The 19,430-nt window shown below is 43.2% G+C and overlaps 1 protein-coding gene across 2 annotated transcripts in view; it reads right to left on the bottom strand.

Moving 5' to 3' along the window:
- TMEM248 (transmembrane protein 248) overlaps window positions 1-19,430 on the bottom strand; it is a 42,119-nt gene that overhangs the window by 20,729 nt on the left and 1,960 nt on the right. Inside the window, exon 1 of one of the 2 annotated variants that reach the window (XM_025864529.2) lies at window positions 10,740-10,998. The exons of the other annotated variant lie outside the window; for it this stretch is intronic. The gene's annotated coding sequence lies outside the window, so the exon portion shown is untranslated. Of the gene's footprint in view, window positions 1-10,739; window positions 10,999-19,430 lie in introns of those variants that run through there. 2 annotated transcript variants of the gene reach the window in all.

The following is a 19,430-nucleotide window of genomic DNA, read 5'->3' on the forward strand; positions in this document are numbered from 1 at the left end:
CTTAAAACAATAATAAAACAACACAATTTAAAAATTAACCAAAGACCTTAACACCTCAATAAAGAAGATCTGCAGATGACAAGTAAGTATACAAAGAGATGCCCCACATCACAGTTCATCAGGAAATACAAATTAAAACAATGAAATATCACTATACTTGCTAGAATGGCCAAAACCCAGAACACTGACAATACCAAATACTGACAAGGATGTGGAGCAACAGGAACTCTCATTCAATGCTGATAGGAATGCAAAATGGTACAGCCATTCTGGAAGACAGTTTGGTGGTTTCTTACAAAACTAAAACATACTCTTTTTTTCCCCCAATATTTTATTTATTTGTCAAAGAGAGAGCACAAGCAGGGGCAGCGGCAGGCAAAGGGAGAAGCAGGTTCCCTGCTAAGCAAGGAGCCCAATTTGGGGCTCGATTCCAAGGCCCAGGGATCATGACCTGAGCCGAAGGCAGACAGATGCTTTACCGACTGAGCCACCCAGGTGTCCCAACCAAAACATACTCTTAACCATAAGATCCAGCAACTGCATTGTTCGGTATTTGCCCAAAGGAGTTTAAAACGTATGTCCACACAGGTAGGCTAAGGTGGCTCAGTCAGTTAAGGACCCAACTCTTGATTTCGGCCAAGGTCATGATCTCAGGGTTGTGAGACTGAGCCCCGCTTCAGGCTCCATGCTGGGCATAGAGCCTACTTGGGATTCTCTCTCTCCCTCTCCCGCCCCTTAAAAACAAACAAAAAAACTTATGTCCACACAAAAATCTGCACATGGATTTTTATAGAAGCATTATTCATAACTGCCATAATTTGGAAGCAACCCAGATACCTCTCAGTAGGTGAATGGATAAACTGTGGTATATCCAGACAATGGAATGTATTATTTGGCACTAAAAAGAAATGAGCTATCCAGCCATGAAAGGCAAGGGGGGAATTTAAATGCACATTACTACATGAAAGAAGCCAATCTGAAAGGCCACATACTATATAATTCCAACTATATGACCTTCTAGAAAAGGTAAAACAATGGAGCCAGTAAAAAGATCAGAGGTTGCAGGGGGAAGGGAAGGAGTGATAAACAGGTGAAGCACAGAGGATCTATAGAGCAATGAAAACACTCTGTATGATACTATCATGGTAGATACATGTCATCATAAATTTGTCCAAACCCCTAGAATATACACCACCAAAAATGAGCACTAATGTAAACTATGGACTCTGAGTACTAGTGATGTGTCAACCTAGTTTCGCCAATTATAATACATGTATCACTCTGGTGGGGGATGCGGACAATGGGGGAGGCTGTGCATGTGTGGGGACAGAGTGTTTTACAGGAAATCTCTGTACCTGCCTCTCATTTTTGCTGTGACCCTAAAAGTGCTTTTATAAACTTGAGTATTTTAAAAAAATAAAAATCTAGAAATGACATTACTTAAGAGTCATAAGATTCAGAAACAAAAACATCAACAGTAAATTAGAGTTCTATAAGTAAAGTTGTAAGCCTCTTCTATATGTTATAAAGAGTTTAAGAAAACAAAATCTGAATCATATATAAAAATAAACATCTGGAACTACAATTATGAAACATTTTTCTAGAAAAACAGAAAAATCTAAAATAAGTTCACTTCTAGAGAAAACTAAGTCATTAAAACCATGTCACACCAGAATGTAAACACTTATATAAGCATCAACATAAATACCTACAAATTAGCAAACAACATCAACATAGCTAATTTAATTAGACAAAGTTCCAGAGGAGGCCAACTGTATTCACTTAAAGTGAAAGCTTTTTATTTTTTTATTTTTTGAGAGAGAGAGTCCAAGAGCGAGAGCGGGAAAGGAGCAGAAAGGGAGAGAATCCCAAGCAGGTTCCATGCGCAGCATGGAGCCCTACATGCGGGGCTCGATCTCACAACCCTGAGATCATGATCTGAGCTGAAATCAAGAGTCAGACAGTTAACCAACTGAACCACCCAGGCGCCCCAAGCTTTTTTTTATTTTTTAATAAAACAATTAAAAGTCCAAATACGGGGCACCTGGGTGGCCCAGTCGTTCTGCTCAGGTCATGATCCCAGGGCCCTGGGATCGAGCCCTGCATCAGGCTCCCTGCTCTGTAGGAAGCCTGCTTCTCCTTCTCCCTCTCCCTCTCCCCCTGCTTGTGTTCCCTCTCTCGCTGTGTCTCTGTCAAATAAATAAATAAAATCTTTAAAAAAAAAAGTCCAAATACTTCACAAACTTAAAGTTCCTTTCCTACAAGCGTTTTCAAATACAAAATCAACAAAAGCTAAACAAATTTATTTCCTCTGCAAAAAATGACATTTCTGTAACCTTCACCATAGTAAATGTCACTGCTAATTAAAGAGTAAGTTAAGCTCTGTACTGGGATATGCAAAGTAGATTACAGAGAAAGCACACTCTCTGACCCCCTCCCCTAAATTCATCCCAACTTCAATGAGAGACTTTCACAAAGATAAAGCGAGAAACCACCAGGGCTGTGACGCTGCCTCTTGGCAAAGTCTAGGGATTTAAGGTACCCAGAACACAGCCAAAAGGCAATTTTCACAAGCACGTGATTAACGTCTTTTGACAAAGTACCTAGAGCTCTGAAACGAGTTCAATGACAACACCAAACATCAGGTGACAATTTAAGTACGCAAAGTCTAAGATTATGGCTGAGTTACCTCAAGCACCCCGCAAGTTAGGAGAAACACCAGTCACTTTAAAAGGGGAGGAAAAGGGCTGTTAAACTTGCTAGAGACCCACCTGGCCACATATATCAACAGCATTTAAGCCCAGCACACTCTTATCTCTACCATCGTCACCTGAGAAAATACTCACTGCTGAAAATAAAGATTTAACTAACATCGTTATCTTAGGAGTGTTTAAAATGATAAAAAATGAAAAACCAGATATCCGACAATAGCAGGGAAATGGTTACAGGATGATATATCCCCAGCAGAAACACTATAGTCATTAGACACACAGGATCTATAATAATATACACAGAACAAGGCTATTGAGAATTTTTTAAGTATGAGAGTATATGCGCACATAAGCACCCATATGGAGGAAAAAAGACAAATAACATACCCTCAAAATGGTTCTCTCTAGCTGCTGAGATTACATATATCTTGCTCTTTTTAAAATATTTCCAAATGAGGGGCACCTGGTGGCTCAGTTGGTTAAGTGACCGACTCTTGGTTTCAGCTCAGGTCGTGATCTCAGGATCATGAAATCAAGCCCCACGTCGGGCTCCCCGCTCAGCGGAGAATCTGCTGGATATTCTCTCTCCCTCTCCTCTTCCCACTCACGCTCACACATACATACACTCTCTTACATAAATAAATCTTTAAAAAATTTTTCCATCATGAATATGTATTTCCTTTGTAGTAATTTCTAATAATAAAACTTATAAATAATCTTCAATAGATCCTGCTGCTCTCGTGACCAAAATAAAACTTCATTAAATCTTTTGTTTGTTTTTTTTTAAGATTTATTTGACAGAGAGAGACAGCGAGAGAGAGGGAACACAAGTAGGGGGAGTGGGAGAGGGAGAAGCAGGCTTCCCGCTGAGCAGGGAGCCTGATGTAGGACTTGGGGATCACAGGACCCCGGTATCATGACCTGAGCTGAAGGCAGACACTTAACGACTGAGCCACCCTGGCGCCCCAAAACTTCACTGAATCTTAATTCTATTCACTTTCTTCATTAATAAAGGTAGGGGCACCTGGATGGTGCAGTCGGTTGAGAGTCCAACTCTTGGTCTCAGCTCAGGTCATGATCTCAGGGTCGTGGGATTGAGCCCCGTGTCAGGCTCCGTACTAGGTGTGGAGTCTACTTGAGCGTCTCTCTCCCTCTCCCCCTCCCGCTCATGCTTTCTCTTTCTCTAAAATAAATTCTTTAAAAAATGGTGGTGATAAATAGAATAACAGAACTTTTTAAAACCAAACTAGAAAAAAATAAATAAATAGAAAACAGGATGGTCCTCCAATATGTCCCAGTGCTAAAGAAAGGCAAAGCTTAACTGGCAGTGATTTGTGTTCAGAGGGATCTGTAAGAAACCAAAAATAAACTAAGAAAGAATATTTAGGTGAGGTTCCTCCAGACAACCCAGTACTGTGGGCTCCTGGGGCAGGTGGTGCATAGAGGTTCTCCAGACAATTGTGGTCTCCTCCACTGGGGCAGAGATTGAGAAGCCAGTGGCGGGCACAGAGGGGAGGAGGTGCCCACGAGCCAAAGAGGTACCCAGGATGGTAAGGTGTCTTGCAAGGCAGAAGAGGAGAGCTTCAAGAAGGAAGAGGTGTCGAGAGGTGAATTAAGTATAAGGAGTAAGAAAAGAAAGGATCTGAGTCTCTCTGTCCTTTAAAAAGTACCTAGTTGAAACTGAGCTTGCATAATCCTCCACCTGGCAAGATCACTGGTGACTTTTATTTTTTTTAAGATTTTATTTATTTATTTGAGGGAGAGAATGAGAGAGAGAGAGCACGAGAGGGAGGAGGGTCCGAGGGAGAAGCAGACCCCCCGCCGAGCAGGGAGCCCGATGCGGGACTCGATCCCCGGACTCCAGGATCATGACCTGAGCCGAAGGCAGACGCCCAACCAACTGAGCCACCCAGGCGCCCCACTGGTGACTTTTTAAAACCACATGCTGGCGGAGGGAAATCAAATGGGAAGGAGAGAAGAACAAGGATGAGCAGACAGGCAACAGGTGAACACCACGGCTTCAAACGAAGGGGACATGAGCCAGGGTCAGGAGACGTGAGCAAATCACGAGAGCAAGGAGCTACTCAAAGAAGGTGGCTTCCCAAGGGACCAGTGCCACTGAAACATGTAATTTTGTATCTTGATTTACCACTTTATTAGAAAGAAAGGAAATTAACATTGATTATGCCCTATCACGAGCCCTTTCACAGGGTCTCCCTCTCTCCCAAGTACACCACTGAGCTACGTGCTCAAGTTGAAAACTATAATCTAAAACTAGAACTTAAGATCTGCTAAACGACAACCTGTGACCCGACCAAAAAGTTCACTCTACATGAACAACAAAACCATCGTTCATCTTAAACCAGAGTTTTGGCCTAAAGCTAAATGGGAAATTCCTTAAAGCTCTTCTATAAAGTCATGTCCTTTTCAAAGCTTGAAAGAGACGAGGGGTTGGGAGGGAGGATGCCACAGGGAGGATACGAGGGGAGGCTTGGAGAGCCCGTTCTGTAGGCCTACCCCAGGAAATACCCTGCTCCTGTGCCAAGAGAATCGCAGGAATTCACCTGGATGTGGGAGAGGGGCCCGCTTTGAATGTAAAACTTAAAGTAGCATTCCTCAAATATCCTGAGCCTAATAAAGAGCATTCATGGATGTGATACCAGATCATCCAACACTTAGCAGAGATGCGGGGACTTGCTGGCATCAAAGAAACCCTGGGCGATCTCAAGCACCCAGCTACCACCCTTCCTCCCCTACCAAGAAGCAGTGAGTGTAGGCAGAACAGACCCTCAGAGAGGCAAGTAAATAGCGATGAAGACAAAGGAAAACTTCCAGGCGTCCAGTGAGGTCTCAGATGCTAAAGCCAAAGTCGGAATTGCAGTCCGCACACACCTCCCTGCAGAATGTGACACACTGGGGCACGTCTTACACCGCCAGGCGTTCCTTCTGCTCAGATCTGGCCACCCTGTCCTCACGGCAGACACACCATTCACAGCTTCCTGTCAATTTTCCGCACCTATCTCCCACCCCAGATCCAAACATCCACCTACAGGAACTCTCTACTTCGCTGGCCCACAGGTTACCTTGAGCCAACCAGGTCAAAACTTCTACGAATCAGCTCCTCCTCATAATGACAGATGCAGCCATCCACCCAGTGACCACTGTCAGCCATTCTGGGGTCTAGCAGCTCTCGCCTTGTAAATGTTGCTCACAAGCAGCCGTTGCTCTGCCTCCTTCGGCCAAAATGAAAGCTGAATGTATCCTGCTCGTGTTGCCTCGTTTCCCTGATGCTTCTGCAGCCCCTACAGCAGGCCCGGCCTCACACAGAGCAGGTGCTGAACAAGAACATCCGACGTGACTGCCCACTGTTTATGTGAGAGGCACACTGTTCTAGGAGTTTTGCACATATTGTATATGATCCTTACAACATCTGTATTTCACAGATGAGGGAATTAAGGCCTAAGTAAGTTAGCTACCTTAGCCAAGGCCATACAGTAGTAAATGAACCGGATTCAAATCCAGTCAGCCTCCAGAGCCAGCGCATTAACCATTAGGCACACTATTGCCTCCCAGTAAATGTTATGGATTTGGTTAGAGTCAACCCTAGTCAACCCCCGTCACATGAGATAAAAACCGAAGAGTATCCATACAATTTTGCAGTTAAGACATCAGCAGTGATACAAGTGAAAGCCCTTTCACTATGGTGATGTGAGGAAGGAAGAAACAACCAGACTGCAAAGTGCTAAGGAGAGAGTACCATTTTTAACAGCGACTACTTAAAACATGCCCTGGGCCAGGCACCATGCCAAGTGCTTTACCTACATGGTACTTTTTAATCCTCACAACAATGCTAGGTGGATACTACTATCCTGATTTTACAGAAGAGGAAACTAAGTCAAAAGAGGTTAAGTAATTTGTGCAAGGTAATAAGTGGCAGAGGTCGACTCTGACTTAATTCATCTGACCTCAAAAGCTGTGTCATCAATCGCAATACCAGGCTGATAAGTAGGTGTCAAGTCCAATGCCAAGTTGAAAAGAAACAAACAAAATTTTCCTATGCCATGGATATATAAAGTGTTTCTAGTCATGGACTTCAATAAAAATACAAGACTGATTTTTTTGAAGTTTAAAATGGTTAACTTATTTTCCATCTCTATAAGCAAGGCAATTCATATCTCAAAACTCTTATCAATTAGAGCATAAAGCAAAGATGAGTAGAATCTTCTGTCGATGGCTTCTTGTTTCTCAAGCTAATATAATTCATAGTGTAGAAAAAACTTTCACATTAACTCACAAGTTTAAATGATCAAAAGACAAATTACAACAGAAAGCATAAAGTTTCAGTTACCAAGCGTGCATTTTAGGCAACACCAGTACTCAAAGACAAAAAGGAAAGGAACAACATGAGCTGACATAATTACATGTTTGTAACCAGACTTATTTTCAAAATTCAGGCTCAGGCTGTATTTCTACTCACTTATAATTAATGAGTGCATGGCTCCATTTTCAAAGTCATAATATAAAAATCATGGTAAACTCCAACATGCCCCTCTCTCCCCCTTTTTAAAAAAATTAATTCACCACAGTTCCAAAGTGGAAAATAATTTATCTTTTTTCTTTAATTTTTTTAAACTGCTGACCATCTTAAAAACCAAATTAAAAGTATCCCCATATTAAAAGTTTAATAACTTGGGAGTTTAATTAACAGATATTAAATGACTTGGGAGTTTAATTAACAGATATTAAAAAAATAAATCATGAGTGATGACAAGATTAAATCAAATTAAATTACACTAAACGTGCAATATGAAATTATAACATCCAAATTCAGTATAATGACGGGAAGATGTTGTGAAAACAGCACTTTTAACCAAACAGCATAAAAGCCCAACTGGCAAATGACCATACTTTGCAGACTCTCATCGCCAAAGGTTGCTGTATAGTCCCCAGGACCACACTTAGGTCTGTAATTATACACAAACTACAGACCTCTTGTCAAATTTATTCAATTTGTACCAGGGAAAGATAATTTAAAGATTTCCATATTTATCAAAATAAATCCAAAATGGAAAATCAATTTGTTAAAAACTCTCTTTCCTCCATTTCTTTTTTTTATCACTATGATACTGTGCTCGTTTTATTTTTTTAAGGTTTTTATTTAAATTCCAGGTAGGTAACATTTAGTAGTATTAGTTTCAGGTGTATAATTTAGTGATTCAACACTCATATCACCTGGTGCTCTTCACAAACAGGGCCCTCCTTAATCCCCATCACATGTTTTCACCCATCTCCTCCCCCACCTCCCCTCTGGTAACCATCAGTTTGTTTGCCATAATTAAGAGTCTGTTGCTTGGTTTGCCTCTCTCTTTTTTTTCCCTATGATCATCTGTTTTGTTTCTTAAGTTCCACATATCCTTTTTTTTTTTTTCACTTTAATTGGAACGTCATAGTAAGATACTTTTTTAAAAACCCTCTTACATGACAACAGAATCCTGCAGCATGTTATTGACAAAAAACATCACGCAGATTGTCCATCCCTGGACTAATGTCATGCTGTGGCCCCCGTTAAAACCACTCTTTTTCTGATGCTCATCTATAACGAGGAGACAGAGCAGCGGATAGAGATGGAAGAAGAGTCTAAAAGAAGCATTAAAAAGTTAAGAGGGTGCAGTCCTGAGCATGTTTAAAGAAAGGATAAGCCAGTGAGGTCCTGAGACTAGTCATAATGTTGCAAAGCAATTACATGGCATCCTACTTGAATGGCTTCAAACGTTCTTGACAATACTGGGTAAGAGAAATAAACCACATGTCTGTGAAGTGAACTAGATGTCAGTAAACACACTCAGGAACTGGCTAAAGAGCTTGCCATCCATCACTTGGCTGTTGCCAGAGTGGCAGAGACCATACTAAAGCTGTGTTCTCGCAAACTAAACACAGGCACGGAAACAACTTGCAGACACCAAATTTAATTTCCTGATTGTTAATACCAGACATAAATCACAATCAGCATCTTTTTCATCGTCTTTAAAATAGGTTAAGCACTGCTTTGTATCACTGGCTGCCTAACAGAACAAAAGAAACCCACCAAATGAAAACAATTCTTTAGAACCCAGAAATCTACCAGAAGCCAGACTGGGCAGCCTATGCTTTTTTTGTCTTAGAAAAGCATTTAACCAGAGCACTTGGGTGGCTCAGTCAGTTAAGTGTCCGACTCTTTTTTTTTTTTAAACATTTTATTTATTTGACAGTGAGACACACACAGTGAGAGAGGGAACACAAGCAGGGGGAGTGGCAGGCAGAGGGAGAAGCAGGCTTTCCACCGAGTAGGGAGCCCGATGTGGGGCTCGATCCCAGCACCCTGGGATCATGACCCGAGCCGAAAGCAGATGCGTAACAACTGAGCCACCCAGGCGCCCCAAGCGTCCGACTCTTGATTTAAGCTCGGGTCATGATTTCAGGGTCCTGAGATGGAGCCCTGAGTTAAGCTCTGAGCTCAGCGGGGAGTATGTGTGAGGATTTTCTCTCTTTCCCCCTCCCCTCACTCACTCTCCCTCTCAAATAAATAAATTCTAAAAAAAAAAAAAAACAGTAAGAATAAGAATAAGAAAAGCATTTAACCCTTAACCGACTTCCTCTGCCAATGATTCTAGGCTCCCACAGTTCAGCTACCTTCCTTTATGAAGCTTAACCATAACAAAACCCCTAATGGTTGTTATCTCCCTACGGTAATTGCCTCCTGCCACTTTTTATAGCCTTTTGCTTTCTCTAAGTATGTTCCCTGCGGGCAGAAACTATTTGCACCAAGCTCTTGTCTCTCTTCCCTGCAGCAGGGGCAGCTACAGCCCAGAAAGAGGTGAGCTCCATCAGCATTTGGGGATCTCAGTACCCGGACTTGGGTGGCAGCCCCACTTCCAGTCCACCTCAATTAGGCCACAGAAATTCTTCCGGCACCCTTACTAGGAAGTCAACACAATGCCTCCTTATCCTAGAAAGAAACATGCTTGGAGTCATGAAGTACATCTCAGCTGCACAACAGGTCAATTTCCTTTTCTTAAATGGGAAAGCTGGAAGGTGTTCTTACCCTTCAAGCAATTTCACATACAGACAGCACACAAATGCTCAGACCCCAAGCTAACCAGAGAGCTTTGGGGACAAAACAATTTATTAAGTATTCGTCATCAAATTAATCAAATTCCAGCATTGGAGTTTTTCCTCCCACTACCTCCCCACAGCAGCTCACCTTTGAGGCAGGAAAGCAGCAGTTCAGGAGGAGCTGCAATCTTTGCTGCTTTAAAGCAGGCTGCAAAGAAGTTCCCCATCATCACCGAGGACTGTAATCCGCTAGTTGACAACTAAACTACAGGCAACGGATTCTTCAACGAAGGCCCCCTCACCAGCTGTCCCCCGGTTATGGTGTTCACACAATTCAAAACAGCACAACAGGCTTGGTTTTATTCCTAATGGTGCTTACCAAAAGAAACAAAACTATGTGCCTCTAGGTTACCCCGAAGCCACTCCTTTATTAAAATATGAGTGAAGATAATAATCCGCCCCCATTTCTGCGTATTTACCAAGCTTGAAACATAAAACACCACCATTTAAAGTTTTTGGCACATACGCGAATCTCTCCCTCCCATTTTCTTTCTGAAATGTGTCTACTTTGCAAATGGAGAAGGCAAACACGACCCAAAGTCAAAAATGGCAAACTACCAAAATGTTCCCCGTGCCAAATCCAAATTATCCAGGCCTCAGGTCCATACGTGGGAAGCCCTGCCATCTCGGGGACGGCAAGGCACCCTTGCTCCGGGAATGCAGGTGGACCAACCCCGGTGGCGGGTGACCAGGCCCAGGCCGGCGGAGCAGGCCAGACCTGGGCTAAGGCAAAGCGACCCCCATCGGCAACTGGGGCGGGGGCTGCAGCCCCGAGAGGCAGCGAAGACACCCGGCCAGCAGGACCGCTCCCAACCAGCGCGTCCCCCTCCCGGCCCCGCGCTCAGCCCCGACCCCAGCCCGCCAGCCCCGGCTTACCCCGCCCCGGTGGGCAGCGGCGCGCCCCGGGCCCCGCCGGGCCAGCTGGTCGGCAGACGCCCGCGGCCGCTCAGAGCTCACTCGCGGCGGCGCGCGGCGGGCCCGGGGCCGCTCCGCACCATCCTCCCCGCCGCGCCGGGGGCGGCGTCGGGCTCCGCGGGGCCCAGGCGAAGACCAGAGGCCAGTCCGGCTCACAGACTCGTCTCCGGGTCCGGCAGCCGTGGTTTCCGGGTAGAAAAAAACGCCACCGCCAACGCTGCCGTAACCTCCGACACCTGGCGTCCGACGGCGGCGCGGCCGGGACAAGATTCCGCAGTCGCGAGCGTCAGAGACCACGCCCCCTGGTTGGGTCACGTGGAGAGGGGGCTTGCGTGTGAGTACGAGGGCTGTGTGCGTCCAGACGTGGAGTGCGTGCCGTGCTTTCCTGCGTCTGTGTATGAACGTAGTGTCGTAAGAAGGGCATTGTGGAAAGTGTGCGTGCGTGGTGCGCGTGTGTGGACCTGTGTGTCGGTGTGCGTTCTGTGAAGACCGTGTGTTGTGCACGTCGGTGGATCTGTGCGCGTGTTTCGTATGGTGTGCGATGGTTCTAAGTATAGGATGTGTGCGTACATAGGTGTGTATGCTGTGTGTGTGCTCGTGTGTTAATCACTGCCCATGAAAGTATAATTTCAATTAATTAAATAAATATAATTTAATGCAGTGACTTTGTAAAGTAATTTGGCATTATCCAGTAAGCTGGAAGATGTACATCCTTTCGGGAGAATATATTACCCTGGAGAAACAATGGCACATCTGCACATGACATAATAAAGAATGTTTATAGCACCACAGTTTGTAGTCACTAAGAACTGAGGGAAAAAACCAAATCCCCATACGGTCAAATGTAAAAAAAGACTTCAGTATATTCTTATAATCCGTTTCAACAATGAAAATTGTTGAAAACAGCTGACAACAGAGAGGCTCACCCTAAGGCTACAATATGCTGGGGGAGCAAGCTACAAAATGATACGTTGCAGCATAATTCCATTATATTAAGTCCCCCAAACATAATCTAATCAGCATATTGTTTAGAGATGCATACATAACTGGTAGCACTCAAAAACAACAAAAACACCCATGAGAAAAAGATGCACAAACCTCATGCTCCGTCTTAAACTAGAATGGGGAAGGAGCTACACAGCATACTTCAAAGGTACTTTGAGCAAGTCACAAGCACTCTGAACCTCACGTTCTTCATTTCTGAAATGCGGATGATAATACCAGCTTAGTCAAGTTGGTAAAAATCCTCCGCTCTGTAAACTGTAAAGCACTATCCAAAGAGAAGTTATGTGCTGTGAGAGCTAACGGTGGTAGGACCTGAGCTGTTTGTCAAAGTTCCTGCAGGGTACTGATCCCCAGTCAAGGTATGATGCACACTGATTTAACAGTATTGTTTTGTAGCCCATGGGTTCAAGGAGCTTCAGAGTAGTTTATGTCAGCTTCTCAGCATTATTCGTTGATAAAAGCCAAAGGGTTCTGCAGTTGGAGCTAGTTACATAGCAGGAATATGCCTATGTGACCAGCAAAATATTAAAAAAGAAACTAGCAGAGACTCTATTTTGGGCTCCCTGCTCCAAAGTGTTCCGTGCACATGTCACTGGTTCCTGTCCCAGGAGTGAAAGTGCGTTCTGTCTTGGCTCAGACAGAAGTAGGGTAACAGACCCCCGTACTTGGCATTTCCAGCAGGCCTCTTGCTATGAGACAGCCTTTGGCTGTGATGCATTATCTGTTACTTAAATTTTACTGCTATATTTAAAATGAAGGTGTTATTAAATTTGTAGACTGAGGAAAAAGAACAAAAAAGATATTACTTCTCTATTGTATTTTTTTTCCTGTAATAAACTGTGGATTTGTTAGTATTGTCACTTAGCATCCTGGGAATCTTCTTTAGCAACTAAAGCCTGTTAAACCATCTCAGCAGCTGCTATCAGATGTAGGATTTACTGAAAAAACAAAAAACAAAACAAAACCCTGACTCATTCTTAACTGAAAACGTGGCCAGGGCATTACTAGAAAGAAAAAGGGTGATTCTGATAAAGAGGATCAAAATGAACAAGTTACTCCTGGTTTGAAGTAGCTCAGCCTTTGAAATTAGACACCAGCAGTAAAACATTTCAGTGAAATCTGGAAATGAAAGAATCGGAACCTCAGGAGCCAGAAGAATGGACCAGAAGGGAACTGCAAACTGCTGTCAGGTCAGCTAAAAATTCAGTTCCGTGGTTGTCGCTTTGAGCATCAGCAAAATGAAAGTAAGTTCGGCATCTCCTTGGGGTGAGCTCTGCCCCTTGCAGCTGGCCCTGTAATATCTGATGAATCAGCTAATTCTGCGAGATGTATGACAACAAAGAAGGTAATTCAAGTGAGGCAAGATGCTGAGGGCAAGAAACCATAGAAATAAGGGATTATTCAGTGAAGGAGCTGAAGCATTTTCTAGATCATTACAGACATCATTCTAATAAACCTTTGTGAAAAGGACTCCGGAGAATTTTAGAAGGAGGAGCAGTGTCTCTGCTTTGAACACTTCTGACTAAAGGGGAATATTTGGGCCCACCAAATAGTGGCTAAGACATTTGTGGGGACGGTTCAAGGGGAAGCCCCTAGACTTCTAGAATGGATTAAGAGAAGGGCAATATCAGTGCCCCTCCCTTGTCAACACATGCTGAAGCCACAAAAACACTGCAGGTGTAGGCAGTTCTGAGCTACCCTCCTAACGACAGAATCAAGCTTCCTGCTGGGATGTCCCTCACCCAGGCTACAACCGACGCTGTAGTCCAGGGAGTCCCACCAACACTGGAACCATATATGACTTTGCTATTGAGACCACAGGAGGGTGTAAAAGAGGTAACCTTGAATCCTTTACCCCAACTACCACACAGAGGATTTCAAAATTTTTAAAAAATCAGTGGCACAGCGACTCTGGAAAACTGCCTAGCAGTTCCTCACTGACATTTAAGAACAGCATTATAATAGCCCCCCCCAAAAAAGTGGAAACAGCCCACATGTTCATCAACTGAGGAATGGTCAAGCAAAATGTGGGACATCCATACAAAGGAACATTATTCACCCATGAAGGGGAATGAGGTACTGACACTTGCTCCAACGTGGATAAAACTTGAAAGCATTATGATAAATGAAGGAAGTCAGTCACAAAAGGCCACATATTATATGATTCCATTGATATGAAATGTCCAGAATAGGCAGATCCATAGAGACAGAAAGTGCATTAGTGGTTGGTGAAGGTGGGAGGTGGTAACTAAAGGGGGACGGTTTTTTGGGGGCCAACAAAAACATCTGAAAATTGACTGTGCTGATGGTTGCACAACTCTGTGAATACACTAAAAACTATTGAATTGTACCCTTTAATTGGGTGATTTATGTGTATGAAATATATCTCAATAAAGATGTTTTCAAAAAGGTTAAAACTTTACAAAAGAAAGAAGATCAAACCAAAAAGGGATCAACAATTCAGGCTCCAATCATGTAGAAATCTTTAGACAGTTAATTTTAAAAGTCATGGAAAAGGAGGAAATTGACAGAGTGCCACCAAAACCTTGATGGAATTTTATGGAAATCTGGGGATCCCACAACTAAGTCTCCTCGATGTCCCTAGGATGGAAAATCCCAAGGCTTAGGGAAAGACAAAGGTTCCAGTGAGCCTATAGCATTAGATTCCAAAATACCCACTTTTTTTTTAAGTTTTATTTATTTGACAGAGAGAGACACAGCGAGAGAGGGAACACAAGCAGGGGGAGTGGGAGAGGGAGAAGCAGGCTTCCCGCTGAGCAGGGAGCCCGAGGCGGGGCTCGATCCCAGGACCCTGGGATCATGACCTGAGCCCAAGGCAGACGCTTAACGACTGAGCCACCCAGGCGCCCCAAAATACCCACTTTTAATATAAAGGTGGTAGTCCTTTTTCCCATACTTGCAAATTTTCTTTAAGATTGATATTATTTCAATTTTAAATTTAAATTCAAATTTTAAATGTAAGGACATTCCTTATTAAAAAAAAAAAAATCAAGGCCATAATGGAGGAAGAAGACTGACACAAAGGCTGGGGTCTCTTGACCCAACTCCCAGGGTAGTTCTTCAGGCCTTGTACCCACATGCGGTGGAATGGCCAAGGGTGGAGAGGTAACTCTTGTAGGTCTCCTGGGTACCAGGACACATTTGCAGTGTTGCCTAGGCCTGCGGACAAGCCCTTAGGGGCAACAGAATTAACTCAGGGCGCCATGGGGATGCTGCTGCGAAAGGGACCAAAATTAAAATCTGGTCAACAGTTGGAATATGTTGGGCCTCCTGGGTGGCTCAGTTGGTTAAGCGTCTGCCTTTGGCTCGGCACGATCTCAGGGTCCTGGGATCGGTCCCCACATCGGGCTCCCTGCTCTGTGGGGAGTCTGCTTCTTCTTCTCCCTCTGCCCGCCCCCCGCCTCTGCCCCTCCCCTTCCCCCTGCTCGTGCTCGCGCGCGCTGTCTCTCTGTCACTGAAATAAATAAAATCTATTTTTTTTTTTAAAAATTGGAATATGTGATTTGTGTTTTGTTTTGTTTGGAATGTGTGATTTGTAAATGTATGCTGTGGTGGTGTCTCCCTTACCTGCCATGTTTTTGTGGTGGAGTCAGGGCAGAGGGGAGGGGCCAGAGCAGAGGACCTACCCAGGGGTCTTCTCTACTGTACCCTTTCCTCTCTCAAGACTGGACCTGGTCGTGTCTGCACTGGAACTTCAGTGAAGGGCTCCAGAGGCTGGAAATTTCCACAAGATATCATGTCCATAGATTTGGACCTAATTGCAGGATTTCAAAGAGATTGACAGAACTGACTGTCCCTTCCCCACACCCCGCCTCGGTGGAGCTGACTGCTGAGATGTTTTGCGGCCTGGTGGATGGGATAGTTGCACTTCTCTGCACTGATACAATCAGACCCTCAAGATGAACTGAAGGGGAGGCTCTTCCCCATCTCCTGTTACTACCAGCAGGACTACGTGCATAGTGGGGAACCACGGGACCTTCCTTCAGAAAGGACTGGATTCAGAATAATGATATATGGACAAAGATGAGATTGCTCCCTGGGGGGAAAGGGAGCAAATAGCTTGTTAAAAGGGAAGATCTCACCAAATTTCCATGCCTTGTGAGAAACTTAGAGGAAGAGAATAAATATGGTCTCTTAGCTTTGACTCAGATGGTCCTTGGAGCAAAGAACTCTGTTTGCCAAAAGCTCCTCTTTTTTGAAGAGCCAACAAGTGACCTGAGCACTATGAAGAACAGCTTGGCAGATCCTCAGAAAGTTAAATGTAGAATCACCATGTGACCCATCAATTCTAATCCTAGGTATGCACACCACAGAGGATTAAAAGCAGGAACTAAAACAGATACTTACATACTGACGTTCATCATACCATTGTTCTCAATAATGAGAATGTGGAAACAACCCAAATGTCCAGAAACAGATGAACAGGCCAACAAATTGGCATATACATACAAAGGAATATCATCTTTAAAAGGAATGGAATTCTGATACATGCTACAACATGGATGAACCTTGAAAACATGATAAATGAAATAAGCCAGATACAAGGAACAAATATTGTGATCTAACTTTCATGAAGCAGCTAGAATAGGCAAATTCATTAAAACAGAAAGTAGAATAGAAGTTACCGGGGGTGCAGGGAGGAGGGAATGGGGAGTTGTTTAATGCTACAGAATTTCTATTTGGGATGATGAGCAAGTTCGGAAATGGATAGTGCTGATTGTTGCATGAACTGTGAATGTACCACCGAATTGTACATGTAAAAATAGTCAATTTAAGTTGTAAATATTTCACCACATTAAAAAAAAATAAGTGAGCTGACAATATCCAACCTAATGACCTTCTGGGCATGGTCTATGTCCTCACAACCGGTGAACAGTTGTGAGGTCTGTGTGACCACAAGAAAGAATAGTAACGTGGCTACGTCTTTGCGTTGGCATTTCACATTTGGTCATGAAATAATAGAGAAAAGTCCTCTGACCTATACTCCTATGAGAAATAAGATATGGTACATGAGAAAAGGTAGATTTTGTTGGAAGGGACAAAATAATAAAAAATAGATTAATTACGGTTTAGTCAACAGAAGTATGCCATAAAGTACAGAGAGTCATTGAGCAGGGAGGAAAAGAATTATCAGTACAAAATTTTTTTAAAAAGATCTTATTTATTTGAGAGAGAGAGACAGAGAGCACGAGAGGGAAGAGGGTCAGAGGGAGAAGCAGACTCCCCGCCTAGCAGGGAACCCGATGTGGGACTCGATCCCGGGACTCCAGAATCATGACCTGAGCCGAAGGCAGTCGCTTAACCTACTGAGCCACCCAGGCGCCCTATCAGTACAAAATGTTTGTGCTTGTCCTATTATTGGATGGATCAGCTCTCTGTTTAAATGGGTACCAACCCCCCCAAATTACTGCAAACATTTGGAATCTGTGTGCACACTCGAATTCTCTGTATGAACAGAGTGCCTGTTCCAGAGTGTTCTGTGCACGTGTAGGTGGTTCCTGAACCGAGAGAGGGCTAATAGGACCTTGCACCTGGCTTTTCCAGATCCTTGGAATAAGACGGCCCTTGGTTGTGATACATTTCCTTACTCTAATGCTGTTGCTACCTTTGTGCCCTTTCCATGAATAAACTGTAGATTTGTGAGCATCGCCACGTTGAGTCCTGTCACTTTGGATCTTAAGCAAGTCAAACCCACTTGACTACCGGCATCTGGGCGGTTTGGCTTCATTAACAATCACTGGGCTCCTGATGGACTGCACTGGGACACGGACACATCCATCGCCTCTTTGGCGTTCCTGCCAAAATGCTAAAACCTGAATCTAATCCTCAGGAAATGAGCAAACAAATCCAGGATGAGGGACGTTCTGTAAAATATCTAGTCCACGCTCTTCAAATGCATCCATCTCATGAAAACAGGAAACAATCCTTCCATGATGTATATCAAGTCATCATGATGTACACTCTAAATATCTTACAGTTTTATTTGTCAATTATACCTTAATAAACTGAGGGAAAAAAAGAAATAAGGCCGGGCAACTGTTCTAGATTAAAGACCACTAAAGACACATGACCACTAAAAGCAAGGATTAATCCTGCACAGGACCCTGGATTGGAAAATTTGGTTATGGTCTGCTTATTGCATCAATGTTAAATTCCTGTGGTTACATGAAAGACTGTCCTTATTCTTAGGGGATACATACTAATGTAATATATATATATATATTTAGATCTATACTAAATAAAAGTATTGCGTTATCTGCACCTAAGAGAGAGAAAGGAAGCGAATGTGACAAAATGTTAAGTGTTGGATCAAGAAAGGCATATAAATATTCATTATAGTATCCTTGCAATATTTCTGTGGATTTGACATTTCTCAAAATAAAAATTTAGAAGAAAAAATAATAATCACTGTAATACATTAGGCCAGAAGTCAGCAAACTTTTCTGCAAAAAAAAAAAATATTTTAAGCTTTACAGACCATATGGTCTCTGTTGCAACTATTCATCTCTGCCATGTACTGTGAAAGCCACAGAATGAATGGGAGTGGCTGCATTCTAATAAAACCTTATTTACAAAAGCAAGTGGTGGGCCAGATTTGGCTGCAGACCATATTTTCTGACCCCCTGCTTTAGTCTGTGGCCAACTCAGGGCAATTCTGTTGCATCTTACGGTCCACTAGAAATACGGTCCACTAGAAATTCATGGCTGCTCAGGAATTGACACATTGTTAAAACGTGAATAAAATATTGTAGCTTGAAATGCTGTCATCCTAATCTCCCAATACCTGACAACCTAACAGCCACACCCCACTTGAAGCACCCTCTCCTCTTTTTCATATTGTCCCTAATAAAAACTTCTCAAATCTCATTTTCCCAACATCCAAGGGCTAAAGCTCCAATGCCTACCATTTTCTCCTTTCTCAGTTCTCTGAGATCTTGGGAAGAGTCAATATATAAATTGGTGGTTAGAAATGGGGGACTCTATGGCAGAGTGTAGAATGGTGCGGCCACTATGGAAAACTGTATGGCAGTTCCTCAAAATATTAAAAATAGAACTACCATATGATCCAGCATTTTTGGGGTGTATTATACAAAAGAACTAGAAGTTTGGATCTTGAGGTATCTGCACTCCCGTGTTCATTGTAGCACTATTCACAATCGCTAAGACATAGGAATAATCTAAATGGCCATCAACAGATGAATGGATAAAGAAAATGTGTAGGGGCACCTGGGTGGCACCGTCGGTTAAGCATCTGACTCTTGGTTTTGGCTCAGGTCACGATCTCAGAGTCCTGAGATCGAGCCCCGTGTTGGGCTCCACACTGGGCTTGGAGCCTGCTTGAGATTCTTGCTTCCTCTCCCTCTGCCCCTACCCTACCTTACTCTAAATAAATAAATCTGAAAGAAGAAAAAGAAAGAAAGAAAGAAAGAAAGAAAGAAAGAAAGAAAGAAAGAAAGAAAGAAAGAAAGAAAGAAGAAAGAAAGAAAGAAAGAAAGAAAGAGAAAGAAAAAGAAGTAGGAAAGAAAGAAAAAAGAAAGAAGAAAGAAAAGAAAGAAGGAAAGAAAAGAAAGAAAGAAAGAAAAGAAAGAAAGAAAGAAAGAAAGAAAGAAAGAAGAAAGAAAGAAA

Source organism: Callorhinus ursinus, unplaced genomic scaffold (genome assembly GCF_003265705.2).
Source record: "Callorhinus ursinus isolate GAN/ISIS: 27379988/994484 unplaced genomic scaffold, GSC_fseal_2.0 scaffold55, whole genome shotgun sequence".
Classification (NCBI taxonomy): Eukaryota; Metazoa; Chordata; class Mammalia; order Carnivora; family Otariidae; genus Callorhinus; species Callorhinus ursinus.